This window comes from Leopardus geoffroyi, chromosome B1, assembly GCF_018350155.1.
Source record: "Leopardus geoffroyi isolate Oge1 chromosome B1, O.geoffroyi_Oge1_pat1.0, whole genome shotgun sequence".
NCBI lineage: Eukaryota > Metazoa > Chordata > Mammalia > Carnivora > Felidae > Leopardus > Leopardus geoffroyi.
Window position 1 is genome coordinate 168,410,870 of NC_059327.1, and position 17,877 is coordinate 168,428,746.

At 37.1% G+C, this 17,877-nt stretch overlaps 1 protein-coding gene and 1 long non-coding RNA gene across 2 annotated transcripts in view; both read left to right on the forward strand.

Annotated features, from left to right (window-relative positions):
* The window catches only part of KCTD8 (potassium channel tetramerization domain containing 8), a 253,418-nt gene that overhangs the window by 120,527 nt on the left and 115,014 nt on the right, over positions 1–17,877 (forward strand). The gene's annotated exons all lie outside the window — the stretch shown is intronic.
* LOC123596046 lies at positions 6,824–13,700 on the forward strand. Its single transcript, XR_006711497.1, has 2 exons — positions 6,824–7,395; positions 7,640–13,700. It is a non-coding gene; the product is annotated as an uncharacterized LOC123596046 (long non-coding RNA).

Consider the following 17,877-nt stretch of genomic DNA (forward strand, 5'->3'; position numbering starts at 1 on the left):
AATGATTGTCAATTGATGTTTTGTTCCTTTGTGATCATGTATTAGTTTATGTGTTGGGTTTTTTGTTGTGGTTATGTTCAAGGATCTTCTGATATTGTTAATGTATTCTCCTCAAACCTGTATTTAAGTAGTTGCATATTATTACATAATATAGTTGTTTTTTAAAAATTCCATTGATTTACAATTTAATCCTTATGAGACTTTTTAATAATGTAGCTAATTAATACCTTGATAAATACCCTTTTAAACAAATCTGTATGCCTATCTCTAGTTATTTCTTAGAATAAATTCTCAAAAGTAGTATTACTGTGTAAAATTGGTATAAACATAAACATATAATAGTAATAATAACTGGTGAGGATTTTGTTTGAATATGCCCAATTTAATTTCTTCCTGTGTCATGTTGTGATTAGAAAATGTATCCTGTATAATTTGTGCATTGGAATTTATTGAGGGTTTTCTGGCAGCTTACTAAAATAGGACGTGTGCTGCATGATGAAAAGAATTTCATCTTTTGTTCTTTGCTGTGTCCCAGTTACTAGAAGAGTGCCTGGCACATAGTAGACAACCAATGTATCCAGTGACTTTTAAAAACCCCTTCGTGGTTTACTGGAATAAAAATTATATCCTTCCGAAGAGTGCTAAGTTCAATATACTATAGCCATTAACTATATTAATTCTATTCTTTAAATTCTGTCCTAATTTCTATCTTCTTAACTGACAATAAGTTGGTAGTGATATCTACAGTTATAGTTTGTTCAATTTTTCTCATACTTCTAACAGCCTTTATACCAGTTATTTTAATGATAGCATTTTAGTGTAAAGGGTTATGAATATTATATCATTTTATGGATATTAAATTCTAAATATGTAGAGTAATCAACCATCTTTTCCTTTATTTCTTTGGCAACTAATAATATAGCCATTATTCCTTTTTACATTTGGATATATCTTACAGTTTTGCCTTTCATTTTTGAAATTTTTTGTCAAAAGAGTGCCCATGTTCATATTATCAATCTCATTCACCTCAGTACATCACATCCTTAGCTCAGCTGCTATATTGTCTTATCCTTACTTTCTAATCTCTTACATATTACCAGATAAGATGATCACTTAAAAAATGTGTGAAGAAATAAATGAGTGATGGGATCGGTTAGGAGCAATCATCAGAACATTCCTTGAAGGTCTGTCAGGTATTGTTACTATAAGTAATTATGGAAGACTTGATCTTAATTATATCTACCCATGTGCTCAGTTCTGCCCTTGCCTACTGTGAATCACCTGGAGGATGTGGGAAAAAAACATAGTACTTGAGAAGTGTTGAGTTTTGTCCTTAAGATGGTAGCCAGGATTTTATCCAGAACATCTCCAATAAAATTCTTGGTTTGCTGGTGACTTATATAAGTACTTGATATTCTGTATACAGTCTGCTATTCTATGTAAGTTGAGACAGTAATATCAGCTATTGGCCTCACATCTTTCCTAGTTTCTGTATTAATATTCCTATATTTATCTTCAATACCAGTGAAGAAATACAGTGTTTTCCAAGGTTTAATCAAGTACCTGTATTCAAAGATTTAATCAAGTACCTGTATGAAGAATTCATTCCACTGTTTCCTTATGGTTAAAATGAGCAAGCTCCAAAGTGAGTTCGCTGTTTGGGCCTTTTGAAAACAGGAATGGCATTTCTCTCTGTTCAGTCTGGACAATTGTGCTAATCATTGGGGAGAATATAACCAGCATATTGAAATGAATTGGTCACTCACTGCATTTGACTTCAATGTTTGTCTGCCAAGTGGTTCTCACTTGGAAGGTGATTTTGTCCTCCCCTCCCAGGGGACATTTGACAATGTCTGAAGATATTTTTGCTTTTCTCAACCGGGAAAATGCAAACACCACGTAGGAGATAAAGATCATGTATAGTGGTAAGTGTCCTGAAGTTCACAGGACAGTAAACCACAACAGAGGATTATCCATCCTTAAATGTCAGTAGTGCCATGGTTGAGGCTCCCTGCTCTATCATATCAAAGAAAGGGCATTTTTGAAAGAGCGACATGAGTATGAAACGTGTGATAAGTGGTGGCATAAAATAGAATCGTTCATGATGAAATTAGTGTGATGAATTTGTCTTTTCGTAACTATTGAGTTTTTTTTTTTAAGAGAAAGACTAATAGAGTGAGAAAAAACCTACTCCTCTTTCACTTATACTTGTCTTGCCTGTTTCGTTAAAAATTTTTGTAATGTTTATTTATTTTTGAGAGAGAGACAGAGCATGAGCAGGGGAGGGGCAGAGAGAGAGGGAGACACAGAATCCGAAGCAGGCTCCAGGCTCCGAGCTGTCAGCACAGAGCCCGACGCGGGGCTCGAACTCACAAACTGTGAGATCATGACCTGAGCCGAAGTCGGACACTCAACCAACTGAGCCACTCAGGCGCCCCTTGCCTGTTTCATTAATGGTAAAAGCAAGCAAAATAATGTGAGAAACTGAAAAGGCTTTGTATAAGAAGTGAAATAGTACATAAGTGTAAGGTAGAATTGCAAATGAAGACATTCAAGTCAATAACCCTTTATTGAGCACTTATGCTGCATGATTCTCCTGGGAATAAAAATGTTGAATAATATTCCATTCTCTTTTGTGTTGAGAGATTGAAATTTACAGACTGGGGATTAATGCTTTTTAGAAGTGGGATATTTGATTTGAAACAGTGTTTAAGGCATGACAGCCATGTGGGGCAGCTGAGCCTGAAGGTCCTGGACCATATTTCTCTCGTCTTCATTCCAACAGAGCAGACCCACGGTCAGCTGTTGGACACATACTGCAATTCCATGTAGATTGTGATTGGAAAAGAGAAGTCAACTGCTAAGAAGATTAGTTAGAAAAATTCTGGCTGAGCTACAGCTCCTTCATGGCAATTAAGAACACTTAAATTTACAGGATGGGTGACTTACTCAAGATTCTGTAGCCAGAAAATAATTGAATGATCAGTGAAATTTAGGTCTTCTGACTCCTCAGAGTACTTCCTTTAGCATATTGCATTAAACTTTATGTGCTAAAAGGTGGTGATCTCAGAGAAAGTTGCTCTGTGTTTTAATTGAAGGTATCAGTTTCAGTGGAATAACTGTATAATCATTTCTAATTAAGTGTCTCTTATTTCAGGTGTTTGAAAAATTGGTCTCAGGATGTTACGGTTATTTGCATGGACTCTAGTAGGATTGCGTGCACTCTTTCCATATGTAACACACACAAACACACACACATCTCTATATAGTATGTTATATGTCCTATATATACCTTATATGTCATATATATGTATATATTATGCACCAATATATAGTATTATATATCTATTTGTATGTCATATTATATATCTATGTATAGTGTGTATTTGTATATATAGACTATATATACATATATATGTGTGTGTGTGTGTGTGTCCCCATATGTGTGTCCCCAACCTCTGCCATTTTCGAGTAGAAAATTCACTGCTAATATTTGGCAGAGGTTGGGGATGCCTGGATGGCTCAGTCAGTTAAGCGTCTGACTCTTGGTTTCTGCTCAGGTCATGATCTCATGGTTCATCGGGTTGAGCCCAGTCTTGGGCTCTACACTGACAGTGTGGAGCCTGCTCAGGATTCTCTCTCTCTCTTCCTTTTTCTCTTCCCCTCCCCTGCTCTCTTTCTCTGTCTCAAAATAAATAAACTTAAAAAAAAAACATTAAAAATGGCAGAGTCTTTCTTGCAGATTGATTTGAATTCACATTGTGTCACATTTATTATATCAAGAACAATATAATCATCCCATCACTAAGACCTTAGCATGATCTGTTTTCTCTCACTGATAGCAAATCATTTTCCCAGTGCTTTATAATAGAATAAAGTGTATTATATTGAGTGGATATATTTTTCTAAAAGAAACTAATTTTATAATACTATGATTGTTAAAGTGTGTAGGCACTTTTATTCCTATCATCATTGAATTAAAATACCCTCAACACTAGGTGTGTCTGCATGTAATTAATATTCTGGTCCTAATTTATTTTTAGTTTGCATTATTAGAGGTTATAAAATTCAGAATATGTACTTATGGCCCAACAATTAGAACTTTTTTTTTCCTTCAAAAATCTGCCAAGCTGGGAAGCAGCAGATCACTTCAAAAATGTAATCTTCTTAAATATTTCATGTTTTCGTGGGCTTTCTTTAGAAGTCATGTGAAGCTATCATGCCTTCTTAGTTTACAGTGTACCTGGGGTTATAGGACAGTTTCTTCATTGACGAAGTAAACTTTTTTTGTCATGTGATGAAGCATTTCTTAGATCTTAGTGACATGTGATGAGGATGGGGTCGGGAGATGTGTCACCATGCGGCATGCCTCTTCTGTGCTCTAGGAGAATGCATTTGTGCCCAAGCCCTCCCTTCTCCAGCTCAAATGGGAAAGTGATGGAAACTCTGAATCAGCAGCATGGACACATTGTCTTCGTCGGCACTGTTGCCATCATTATCGTCACAACTGATTCCAGCATAAACTGAGTACCTTCTTTTACTGTGTACCATGTGTCTTGCATATATATCCTATTTAATTTTCACAGCACCCTTTCTGGTAGCCATTTTCAAACCTAACGTAGGGACTTATTACTGAGGCTTAAAAGCGTTAGGTAATTTTACTCAAGTTCGGACCTCTGGTAACTGTCAGATTCTGATTGGTAGATAGGTCTGTCTGATTTTAGATTTTCTATTTTTTTTTCTCCATAAGCGTATACCACAATCAGCCCCTTAGTTTTTAACCTAATAGCTGCTACACACTGACTGGAGTCCCTGCAAAATAGATAACATCTTGGGAGACTGATACCAGCCATGAATAACAAAGCACTGGTGAAAATGACCTATGAAACTAAGTCTCAGAGATACAGACTTTGTAAAAATTTATAAAGAAGGGAAATCAATGTATTTCAGAAGAGAAGAATTAAATAAAACACGAGAATGATCCAGTGGCAGGGTTATGGAAAATTAAGGACAGCACTGGCCTGAGGTTGCAAGCTAGTAGTCAGTGTGGGTGTAATATTTGTAAGTGAACTATCTGTCTCAGATAGGACCCATGTTTGTAAATCTTACAGGAAGTTCAAATAGTACAGTACTGACGACAGAAAGACTCACCCAAAGATCCACCTAACCACTGTGATTCAGACATGTCTAGTCTGAAAGATGAGGCTTTTGGTTACACTAAAAGGTAGAATGAAAGTAGAAAAAGCTGAGAGGCTCATGTATATTTTTTCCCTGAATTGTTGGGGCTTTTCTATATTGAACATAATGTGGGTGCAGTGGCCAGATTGTGAGGTATTGAGCCATGAAATTTCGTGTTCTATTTATCGTGGCATTCCTGGGAAATTCCAGGAGGTGAAAGCTGCCATGGTCTTAAGTGAAAAGTTATAGTTACACTCACTGTTGTCTCCTGTAAGCTGAAATCTACGAGGTCAAATTTAGAATAAATAAATTTATTATTTGTTTATTTTCTTTCTTTTTTTAATTTAACTTTTAGTTAGTTAACATACAGTGCAATACTGGTTTCAGGAGTAGAATTCAGTGATTCATCACTTACATACGACACCCAGTGCTCATCCCAACAGGTGTTCTCCTTAATCCCCATCACCCATCTAGTCCATCTCCCACCCACCTCCCTCCATCAACCCTTAGTGTGTTCTCTATCGTTAAGAGTCTCTTGTGGTTTCTTTCCCTCTCTTCTCTTTGCCCCCAAACACCTTCCCATATGTTCATCTGTTTTGTTTCTTAAATTCTACATATGAATGAAATTACAGTATTTTTCTTTGATGTATTTCTCTTAGCATAATACATTCTAGCTCCATCCACGATGTTGTATAGAGTGGACGTAAATGTTACATGGAAAGGCTTTTTCCAAGATACATACATGGCTATTTATTTGGAATATTTAAAATGAGTTCCAGATTTAGTACATACACTCCATGAATGTTTCCCTACATATATTTACTGTGTAGAACATATTATTGATTTTAATTACATTTTTTAAGTTTATTTATTTATTTGGAGTGGTGGGGGGAGGGCAGTGAGAGAGGGCGAGAGACACAATCCCACACATGCTCTTCACTGGCAGCGCAGAGCCAGACATGGGGTTCGAACTCACTAACTGTGAGGTCATGACCTGGGCCAAAATCAAGAGTTGGATACTTAACTGACTGAGCCACTTAGATGGCCCAATTTTAATTACATTTTAAAATCTACCTTCCTTTTTCTCTAGCTGTCACAACCTACCCTTGTGAGCATTATGCCATTGAGAAACAGAAAGTAGTGATTTGAGCTCTTTGCATTTTTTTTTTAATTTTTTTTTTCAACGTTTATTTATTTTTTGGGGGGGACAGAGAGAGAGACAGAGCATGAACGGGGGAGGGGCAGAGAGAGAGGGAGACACAGAATCGGAAACAGGCTCCAGGCTCCGAGCCATCAGCCCAGAGCCTGACGCGGGGCTCGAACTCACGGACCGCGAGATCGTGACCTGGCTGAAGTCGGACGCCCAACCGACTGCGCCACCCAGGCGCCCCTGAGCTCTTTGCATCTTAAGAAAATCACGTTGATAGACTATTATTAAGATTATGTCGCGGTCCGTGAGTTCGAGCCCCGCATCAGGCTCTGGGCTGATGGCTCGGAGCCTGGAGCCTGTTTCCGATTCTGTGTCTCCCTCTCTCTCTGCCCCTCCCCCGTTCATGCTCTGTCTCTCTCTGTCCCCCCCAAAAAATAAATAAACGTTGAAAAAAAATTAAAAAAAAAAGATTATGTTTAGAACTGATGCTCTACATTCTCATCTCACTTTTGTTTCCCATTCAACAAGTTTGTATCGATTGCTTGTAATCTAGTACAAGGTTGGTGTTGGGTGCTCACTTTTAAACATCCGATTGCACAGAGAAAGCTAACGGTTCATTGTCACTCTGATTAGAATTAAGAACATGAGATCGATGGATGTGTTACGTCTCTATAGAGCTTTATAGTTTGCACACTGCTTTTGTAGTTGTTAAAGTTCATTCTTGTAACATTTTTCAAAGTTTGATGTCTATAGAGATCGCTTGAGGATTTTATTAAAATGTCAGTTCTGATTAACAAGTCGGGGCTGTAGCCTGAGAATCGGCATTTCTGCAAGGTCATGTTTTACCTGCTCCTGGTTCACTTCCAGTTGCAAGGCCTTTTGTACTTGTTCCTCTTTTGCTGCACGTGAAGCAACTTAGAGTAGACAGGCTGAATGACTAGCTCAATCACAGGGTGAGACCCTGCCAAGCCAGAGCAGTACACGAGAGGTTTGATTCAGACCAGTGCGAGCGCCACCTTCCCTGATGTCACAGAAACTAGTGATTACAGAGAGACCCTCTAAAAATAGTTAGAAGAGGGGCGCCTGGGTGGCGCAGTCGGTTAAGCGTCCGACTTCAGCCAGGTCACGATCTCGCGGTCTGTGAGTTCGAGCCCCGCGTCAGGCTCTGGGCTGATGGCTCAGAGCCTGGAGCCTGTTTCCGATTCTGTGTCTCCCTCTCTCTCTGCCCCTCCCCCGTTCATGCTCTGTCTCTCTCTGTCCCAAAAATAAATAAACGTTGAAAAAAAAATTAAAAATAAAAAATAAAAATAGTTAGGAGAAAAAGTAATACAAACTTATAAAGATATGTGCAAAATGAGACAGGCTTCTTTTGCCCCTCAAGATTTTCAGAATACTGCCTCAGAGACTTCATCTTTTCCAGAAATGAAAGTGATTTGTGAATGATCATTTTTTGAGATTTCCATATGTTTTAAATAGAAACACATTTTAGAAGAAAAACATAGCGAGATTATTTGCTCTCTTAAAAAAAAAAACAACAGAAAATAGCGAATCTATCCTTAAAACTATTGAAATGCATTAATTTGTACAAGGTAATATTTACTTCTCTGATACTGTGTTCCAAAACGACCATTCTGTTTCTTCTGGTACCTGCCCATGACCCCCAAATTTAGTAAGATCTGAAAAGAGATGTTTTAGTGCCAACATGCAGATGGAAAAACAAAAGCCATGGAAGGATAAGCCACTTACACAATATATTATCTAAGTGGCTGTAGACCAGGGATCAGAACCCAGTTTTCCCTTTCTCTGTACTCTTCTCCTTAGGTGCCTGGGAATGATAGACAAACCCAGTATCTACTGACAGTCAATAATGAAGTAAATCTCAGAGCTCACTAAAGATTAATGGATTTTCCAAAGTAACTTCTGGGTAGTTAAGATTTGACTCAATAAAAGCTGGAACCATCTTCTCTAGCTGAGTTCAGCCACATCTATTACTTGCTGAAGCTTAAAAGTATTCTCTGGATGGCACTGATTATATAGCAGCTTGATTCTTTGCAAGCGCAGAATAGTCCATAGTTTTGTGTTCTTAATGGCAAATCACCTAAAATTGTTTTTATTGAGTACTTACCACGTGCAATAATATCTGTATATTTTATGGATGCCTGTATGGAGTGAAAATTGCTGTAAACCAGGAGAAGATACTTGTATTAAAGCCAAATCATCAGGATTGCCAAAGAGTATATTTTAAGAAAGTAGTCATGCAATTCTCAGTTAGGCTAAGATCTCTCCCTAGTTCAAATCTATTTGCTGGAGTCACAACAAAGTATTTAGTAGGTGTTAGGAAATATCCGTTAGTTCAGTTACAACATGGTTGCCTTTAGTATCAACACATTTAGCAGCCATGTGGTTTATTTTTATGTTGATGCTTTGTGCAAAGTGCCATCTACAACCAATAAATCTAATTATTATGTGTTCCTATTCAAAAATGAACGCAAGGTTTTGTATCTATATATGTACATCAGCTAAATATTAATAAAAATATTAAATATGTACTTGATGTGAAATAGTGGCATTGCTTAACTTACTTAGAAAAGAAGTATCCCTGAAGGAGTGTATGAATTACCCATATGCTTTGTAAGTTAATATTCTAAAACTACTTGAAGTCACCAGTTTTTGGTATTATAAATCGCTTGGAACAGTGTCTGATGCAAAGCAAGTGCTCAGTAAATGGCAACCCTTTCTAATGATTCATTAACCTTCACAACAACTTTATTTTATTTGTACCTTCCCCCTCACCACACAGGCCAACAGATGAGGTTACCAAGGCATAGATATGTTGAGTAACTTGCTCAAGATCACACAGCTAAACAGCTAGGCAGTTGTAAAATTGGTCAGTGAATACAAAAATTTATCCTCAGAAACTATATATTCTTAATCCCTCGCTTCTGTAAGCATTTAAATAAAATAATAACAATAATAAGTAACTTTATTTCAAACTCTTGTGTCTTCTCTGAGCCTTGTTTATTTCACTATATCCTTAGGATTTGCTCTCAGTTCCAATATTTATAAAATCTTTTGCAGCCAGAACTACTGTAGAGAACATTATACAGACATTCTTTATTACCCCATGTATTAACTAGGAAATATTTCATTTGCCAGGAAATGTAAAACAAAGACCTGTAATTAAAAGAAAATAGAGACGGTGAGGCAGAAGTTAACGTGCTTAATTCTTACTTGGAAAAAACATTGGATGCTGAAATTAATATGCATCAAAAACTGACATATCAAAACCTGACTTAATTTTAAGCTGTTTTTAGATGAATTGCCCAAATACTTAGAGTTAAGTCACAGCCAAAGTTGTGTTTGAGGTTTCACTTCATACAGTTTGAACTTTCTTGCTATAGAAATAGGAAAGTCTTTTGACCCCTGACTTTTTATGCTTCACTTATTTGAACTGCATTTTTATTTTCTCACAAATTAAAAACCATATCTTTCGGCAAAGAGCCTATTAGGGGAACAAATCTTCCTTGAAAATGTTCTGAAACAGGCTTCATTTTCATCCTTGTGTAATTTTATTTCCAAACTGAGAGCCAACTGGAGCATGTCAGAAACAGCTGATGAGTAGATGAAGTAATGACTTCTTACATAACAAGATTAGTTTTCTCATTTGGAAGAATAAAGGAATGAAAAATATGAGGTGGTTAATTCCACTGTCAGAATACCTGTTACTCATGCGTGGGAATCTTTCTGGAAAACAGCTTCCTTTCAAATGTACAGATATTAGAAAGACAGGAGTATCAATCATGGCCATACGTAGTAAATAACAAGAAGAGAGAAAGGGCTCATGAGACAAACAACTAAGGCATAAAGCAGAGGAAGAAAGACACAACTTATATATACGAAAAGAAAAAAAGAAAAGAGCTAATATGTGAAAGTTAAAATGGTGCTTAAGCTTTAAACTGATAAGACAAATGTAATAGAGAGTGGAGGCAATTACCTTGGTAACTCAGGCCCCAAAGTCTGCAGGTAAGTAAAATGTATGGGAATAGACCTACATTTTTTCCTACTTTGGGCTTTCAGTAATCACTTTCACTCATCAAACTGCTGTAGTCACATTCTGAATCCAATGGGATTAAAGGCATATGGCACAAACTAGAATCCTGGTTTTTAGAAAAAAATAATCCAGATGGTGTAGACGGCTACTAAAATATATGCACGTACACACACACACACACACACACACACACACACACACACACAGAGTCATGTTTAATTATAGTGTAATTGGTGCTGTGCTATTGTTCATGAAGGTAAAAATGACCCAGAGTATGAAGTGTTCAATCTTAAAATGTACAGAAGGCTCGTCACACGTAGAAGATGCTCAATTTATTTAATGAATGAAACAAACAAAACACCAAAATAGTACAAAGTTGTGAACATAACAGAAAAAGCAAAGGCATACAAGGATATGCATTTCAAACTGAATATTTTTGAGCACGTCTTGGATCTGGTTGTTTGCACAATGGCTGCCTTGTTCATATTTGTTTTCCCTTTATATTCAGAAATTCTATTTTGAGAAGTTATGCATTGAGTCTGGATTTTTCCCACCTCACCCCTCTTTGAAGCAGATGAAAGGCATATCTTCTATCTGTACAAGTTTCTTCCTGCCCTGTTTTGGATTTCTTATGCCTTATAACACTAGGTTAATTATATCCCCTATGAATTAAGGAGATGTGGATACACTTCCTTCTGCAGAGCTATATATAAATATTTTCTACATATGGAGAGAGTTAAGACTAAGCAAGCCTCCTGCTAACATTTGCAGGCCTGGGGCAAGAATATATGCTATATGTATGACTATTCATAATTATACATCGAATTAGCAAAGTATTAAATAAAACAGACTTATTCATACCTTGACCAAGATATTTTTCATAAAATTCTAGAAGGTTAGTTTTAAACTTAGAATTCTTAGATTCCTGAGGTTTCTATTCTAGAATATGGCAGTGGCGGGGAGAGCTGGTCCTCAGCCCCCCCACCCCCCATGCTGTTTTTATCCCATTGTCTTCCCTTTGGATTCCTCCTGTCTTTTCAAGGGCCTTACCCACATGTGAGATATCCCAGCTTACAAACCCAAACTTCTGCCAACCCTCCCAAGAAACCACTCTGGCTAGGTATCTGCACTGCAGACATCCAAACAGACAATTGCATTGAAAGCTCTTCTTGCCCAGAATTACAGACACTTCAAGTTAAACAACACTTAGAAATTCTTGCCTTAATGAAGATTATTCTTTGCACTCTACTTATGCCTATGAAATGTGATATTTAAAACAATGGTATAATGATATCTCCTGGTAGATACGTGAATCTGATGAAGAAAATTTTCTTCAGGTGAAGAAAATGGAATTCAGGGATGTCAACATTCATAACTTTTAAAAATTCATAGGTTAAGAAAATAACACATTTACCACAAGTCTTCAAGGGAAAGCCAATATCAATACTGGGACATTAGCAGAAGACTTTTCATTCCTGAAATACTATTAGGAACAATTACCTAGCCTAAGGTACAACTGAGGGAGAAGCTCATCAAACAAACTTTGAAAAATATTTTATGATGAATATTTATTAGTCGATTTTAAGATTGCAAGCTAGGTATGGCCTATTACAGACGTTCTTTGTCAATATTTTATGACTATGCTGAAATGTCCTGGGAGAACTTGGGGGAAAAATGGAAATGAAATTGCTTTCTGAGAGCTAAACTGTGAAATCAACACATAGTCGATCAGATCAGAGATCTGCAAAGTTGCCTTAAAGAGAGAGATTGGCTTCCTGAATTGCAAAACTAAACAATCTAATTGAATGTAGTAAAATAGCAAAAGAAAGAATTATGCCCATCAGAAAGAAGTTAGTCAGAAAATGAAATATAGAAAAGAGAGGGTCCCAGAACTGAATTGACTATGTCAATATAAATATACTCTCATGGACAAGATGCCTTTTTCAACAAATTTTGAATATTTCTATCTCAGTGGAAAGGCCATCCCTAATGTGGGTATGTACATGTCAGGCTGTCTGATCCTGCCAGTAAATATTTATATCATTTAGTTTTCCCTCTTTGTTCTAACTCAGTTCTTTCCAGGCCTTCTTCTTATAAAGAATTTGTTTCCGATGTAGTTCAGTCTAAATGGCTAATTATGCCTGCTGGGAGGATACAAATCATGTGCGATGATTTTGTTGTTATATATTAATCAAGAGGCATTGTAGTGTGTGTAGGAGAATGTTAATTCTCTGCTCAGACTTCGTATTAACAGAACCCTGATATTTTTGTAATGTTCCTAAATAAATAAATAAAAACTACATTTTCCAGCTTCTCTTGCAGGATACAAAGGCTGAAATAACAGAAAATCAGAGGATCTCGTGGTAATGTGGAGTTGCCACACCTCTCCTAAGCTACTTACCTCTGAGTATTTTGTTATATGGAAAAACAAAACAAAACAACTCTCCCCTTCAGATAAGCCACCATAGAATCCATGTTGCCTGCACCCAAATAACAGTCCTACGTGAGAAACAGAGTCTTCTCATCAGCCTTTGAAAAACTGTTGTCATAAAGCTGAGGATGGTGAATTAATTAAGTCAACAAGTAATAATCAAGTGCATACTGTGTGGGAAGTTCTTGGCAGACATTTGGACTTAAACCAGCACTGTTCCTGATCTAATTGCCCATGCGGTAAAAATGGGGCTTAGAAGACAGGGAAAGTAGGAATCGACATGTAAAAGTAATATAATAAATTATAGTATTATTATAAATATGCTGAAGGAAATGGACAGAGTGAAGTGATGGGCAAAACAAGGTAGAAAGCATTTACCCAGGGTGGTTGTGAAAGCTGCTGCCAACAAATGCACTTTTGGAAGAAAAGTGACATAAATGGAGCATGAGCATTGGAAGGAGCGTCTTCTAGGCATATAGAACAGCAAGGGCAAATCCACCTGGCAGTGCCATTTTGTGAGGCCTCCTGGTTTTGTTACCAGCCTTCTGTCACTGTAATCTTGTCCCTTTGCTTGACTTCTTGAGGGGTCTTAAAAGAAAGTACATTAACAGAGAGGAGGTATTAGCTAGGGGTTCTTGCAGAATTAGGAATAAACCACACACTTTGTTTCATTTCCTTCTTCCAGTCACCACTGCACCATTGCTTGGAATTTATTATCAATTCATTAACATTGTCTCCATTTTCTCATACACAACTATGGCTTTACTGTGGTGCATCTCAGTCTCTCGATTTCAAAACCTTTCCTGAAAATGAATTCTAGCAGAGTGCTCTAAAGCTGTAATTATGCTTCCAAAATAAAAATGCTTTATTTTTCAGTGATTCTCTCTACATCACCAAAGCGTATGAAGTCTTATTTCAAAATATTTACAGGGAAAAAGCACCAACGACTAGGCATAGCTATATATCTGAATCATAACATGTATTCTTATAATTTAAAGCAGTACCAGAATCTAAAGTGAGATTCTACTGAAGAGACTTTTGAAATCTCCCTAAGTATACTTGAAAAAAGAAATTAGTTGCAATAAAAAAATTCCCTCCAGATCTGGGGTTCTCAAACTTTTCTACAACAGGGTCATTTTCTTTACGTGAAATGGTGTCTGAAAGGCTGGCTAGAAAGTGTGGCAGGAGATAAGAGTAATGTATTCCGGGATTTGCTACTTCGTGGGAACAGGGCATAGAACTAACTGTTAGTCTCTGCTTATCCCCCTGTCTCTGGAAATATTATTGAGACACAAGGAGAGCCTGAAGAACATAGGATTGACTGTAGAAACACCTGCACTTCTCAAATTTCAGATCTATCACTTTTGGGCATTATCTAACCTTTGCAAGTTGCTGTTCTGAGACTTGATTTTCTCCTCCGAGAGGAATTGAGTAATAATTTTTCAGTGTGAGAATTTAATTAGCTAATTCATTTCCACAACTACAGGAGGGATGGATCACGTCATCGAAGTGCTTTTTTTTCTATTATTTTCAACTTAAACATTTTTTCTCTCTAATTGCTGCTTCTTTTCCTGCAACTTTCTCACTCTATAATTTTACACAATCTTGTATTTTTTATCACACAGTTCCTAACTCCTCTACATTTTCTCCCTATCAGTTACCTCGTATTTTAAACATCATGGTCAAATTTTATTCAGTCTTTTGCTAATCTCCCAGTTATGCACTGTGAAAAAAAAAACCTGAATTTCCGTGACTCCAACTGTGTACTTTTCTGCACCTCTATTCAGATTGTGGAAAGCTGTTACAGAAAATTACAGACTGAAGCCTGTGTCACTGCAGAAGAATGAGAGCTGCCTTCAGTTGGAGCCTCAGTACTTCTTTAATAGTGTATCCAAATCTCTCTCTCTCTTCCATTATCTGTGCAGCTATTCCAACCCTCTGGATGTCCTAGGCTAGTGAACACCCAACATACATGATCAGCTGGTACCTCACATGGAAAATAAAAGTGATAGGACAAAATCTTTGTGAACTACTGCTATCCGATTCTGATTGTATCCACACCCATCCTTTCCTCTTCTCCTGTCCACCATCTTATCTAAAGTATATTCTTCTACTCATGTGCAGGATTTTATTTTTGTCTGCCTCTTCAAGGATGTGCTTCATAACCTATTTTCTCTCCTTCACACTCTCGTCAGCTAAAATGTCTTTCTGTCTCAAAGTTTCAGCCACTGGACTTTAAGTTTGCTAACGATAAACAAGCAAACACAGGTCTACTATTTAGTCACACATTCCCAGTCACATAGCAGCCTATTTCTCCCCTCTCCTTCACTAGAAAGTTGGATGTGTTCACTGTATCCATTTCTTCAAATCTCCATCTTTCTCCAAGCTCGTGCTCTTTGCCCTCTTCCCCGCCACTGTTCCACTTAATCTATTACATCCAAGGTCAGAAATGCCATCCTTGTTTCTCTATCTAGAGCCATCTTCCCACATCTCACTTGGAGTCTCTTCAGTATTTAGCAATATTGATTATTCCTTCTTGTACAGCTTTTTTCTTTTGGAGTTCCGTGTACCAAATGATAGCTTGAGCACAAGAATCTAGCTCACTTATTTCCAAAGTTGTCTTGGACTTATAAGAAATTTCATTAAAACGGGATACAGTTACAATGATAATAAGTAAATACGTTATGCCAATAATGGATCAGAAACTTTCTGGTAGTTGGGATATAGAAAGCAGATAGCATAGACTTGATTCGGAATATACTGCAGACATCAGAAGTAAGCAAGGATTTCCCACGGAAGTCCAGAGGTGCTCTAACTTCACGGCCAACAAATGCGAAGACTATTGAGAATCAGCCAGGTACTTTATTAAGTAAACAGTATTAGAATACCGGAGACAGACGCTTCTCTTCCATTTTCCTGTTGTAATCCAAGTATCTAGCATTTTGAATTTCTGACATCATGATACTGAGAATTGTTCTGTAAACACTGAAAGGGATCTACCTGAATATAGCTACTTGTGACTACCAGAGGATGAGAAAGAAAGAAGTATTGAAGAGCTTAAGGGTACCCTAGACCAGAAGTTGGCAAAGATTTTTAACAAAGGACCACATAGCAAATATATTAGGCTTTGCAGGCCTTATAGTCTCAGAGCTACTCTACTCTGTTATTGCAGTGTGAAAGTAGCCATAGACACTCTATGAGCAAATCAGTACGGCTGTGTTCTGATAAATCTTTGTTAATGTATATCAACTCATGCTCTAGATCAACCCCCCAAAACAAAGAAATAAAACAAAATAGGAGCATCTGGGTGGCTCAGTCGGTTGAGCGTCTGACTTCGGCTCAGGTCATGATCTTGTGGTCTGGAAGTTCAAGCCCTGCGTCGGGCTCTGTGCTGACAGCTCAGAGCCTGGAGCCTGCTTCGGATTCTGTGTCTCCCTCTCTCTCTGCCCCTTCCCTGCTCATGCTCTCTCTCTCTTTTTGTCAAAAATAAATAAACATTAAAACAAAACAAAACAAAAAACAAAATATAACTTCATCTAGTAGTGAAAACAATGGGGGGGTGGTGCCTGAGTGGCTCAGTCAGTTAAGCATCAGACTTTGGCTCAGTTTATGATCTCACAGTTCGTGAGTTCAAGCCCCATGTCAGGCTCTGTGCTGACAGCTCAGCTCCTGGAGCCTGCTTTGGATTCGGTGTCTCCCTGTCTCTCTGCCCTTTCCTTGCTTGCACTCTGTCTGTCTCTGTCTCTCAAAAATAAATAAACATAAAAACATTTTTTTAAATGTTTCTCCACTGTCAAATTGCTTATTCCTTACTCTGGCAAGTATAAATGTCTGACTTTCTGTTTCTGATCTGTGCAACTTATAGGATGATTAACCTGTTGACATGTCCAAATATTTATATAAAAAATTGCAGTTGGTCTTCCAATTCAAGAAAGAGATCACCTACGGGAGACCTACACAACTGGTGAGGAAGCAAATTTTAGACATGCCTAGTAGCTAACCTAGTACTTCATTTATATTTATGAATGGACAGCAGTCCATCTGACATCTGAGAAAAGTCAACATCATGAAAGAGATGGGCCAAATTAAACTAAAAGAAAAATCAGCCCTGGAGGATTAGAAATCATTCAGAGAACAACAGAAATCTTGAAGATAACTGTAATTGTCCTTATAAAGATTTGGTATAAATTGCATCTACTGGAAAGATTAATAATAAATTTAAACAGTGAATGTGGAAATAAAAAGATGGTCAAATCTGGATGGTAAAAATGGACATAGTTGAGGTGTACAGGTAGAAGAAGTTATCCCATCTGAAGGAAACCATCTGAAAGAAAAGTCAAGGAAATCAGAAAGAATTCAGACAACACCCCCCCCCAAAACAAACCCCACTGGAGATGAAAATTAAGAGCCAAGAAAACTAGATCAGAAAAATCCAGTACATTTCTAAAATGAGTTTTAGAGGGAAAATAGATGCTGACTTGCATTATCTGATGTTCTGAATAAACATGGATTAAAAAAAAAAGTTTTTAATTGCTGAGCAAGATTGATGAAAAGAACCAAAACAGTAAAATTTTAGGATATCAAATTTAAAAAGAAAATCCTAAAATCATCCGGAAAGAAATAAACAAAACAAAGTAATTATGTTAAATTATGTTGATTTCAAAAAATTGGCGCTCAGAAAGACATCAGACTTTTCATCAGCAACATTGAACTGTACAACAATGACTTCCTAAATCTGAGAAAAAATGTTTTGCACTTAGAGTTCTGTATCCAGATATGTTATCAAACAGCTGTGAGGGTAAAATACACACTTTTTCATATACAGAGTAACTCATAAAGTGTGCTATACATATTTACTTATTAAAAGAATTACTTGAAATTTTCCAGAAAATAAAAGGAAATTCCCCTCCCCACCTACTCCAAAAGGGGGAAAATATGGAATACAAAAAGTCTTGTAAAGATGAAAAGGAAGCTAGAAACAAGGGTTTAAATGACATAATCTTACATCTTTATGGGTCCAATCCCACATTTTGATTATGTGATACATAATGTTTACCTGATCGTATA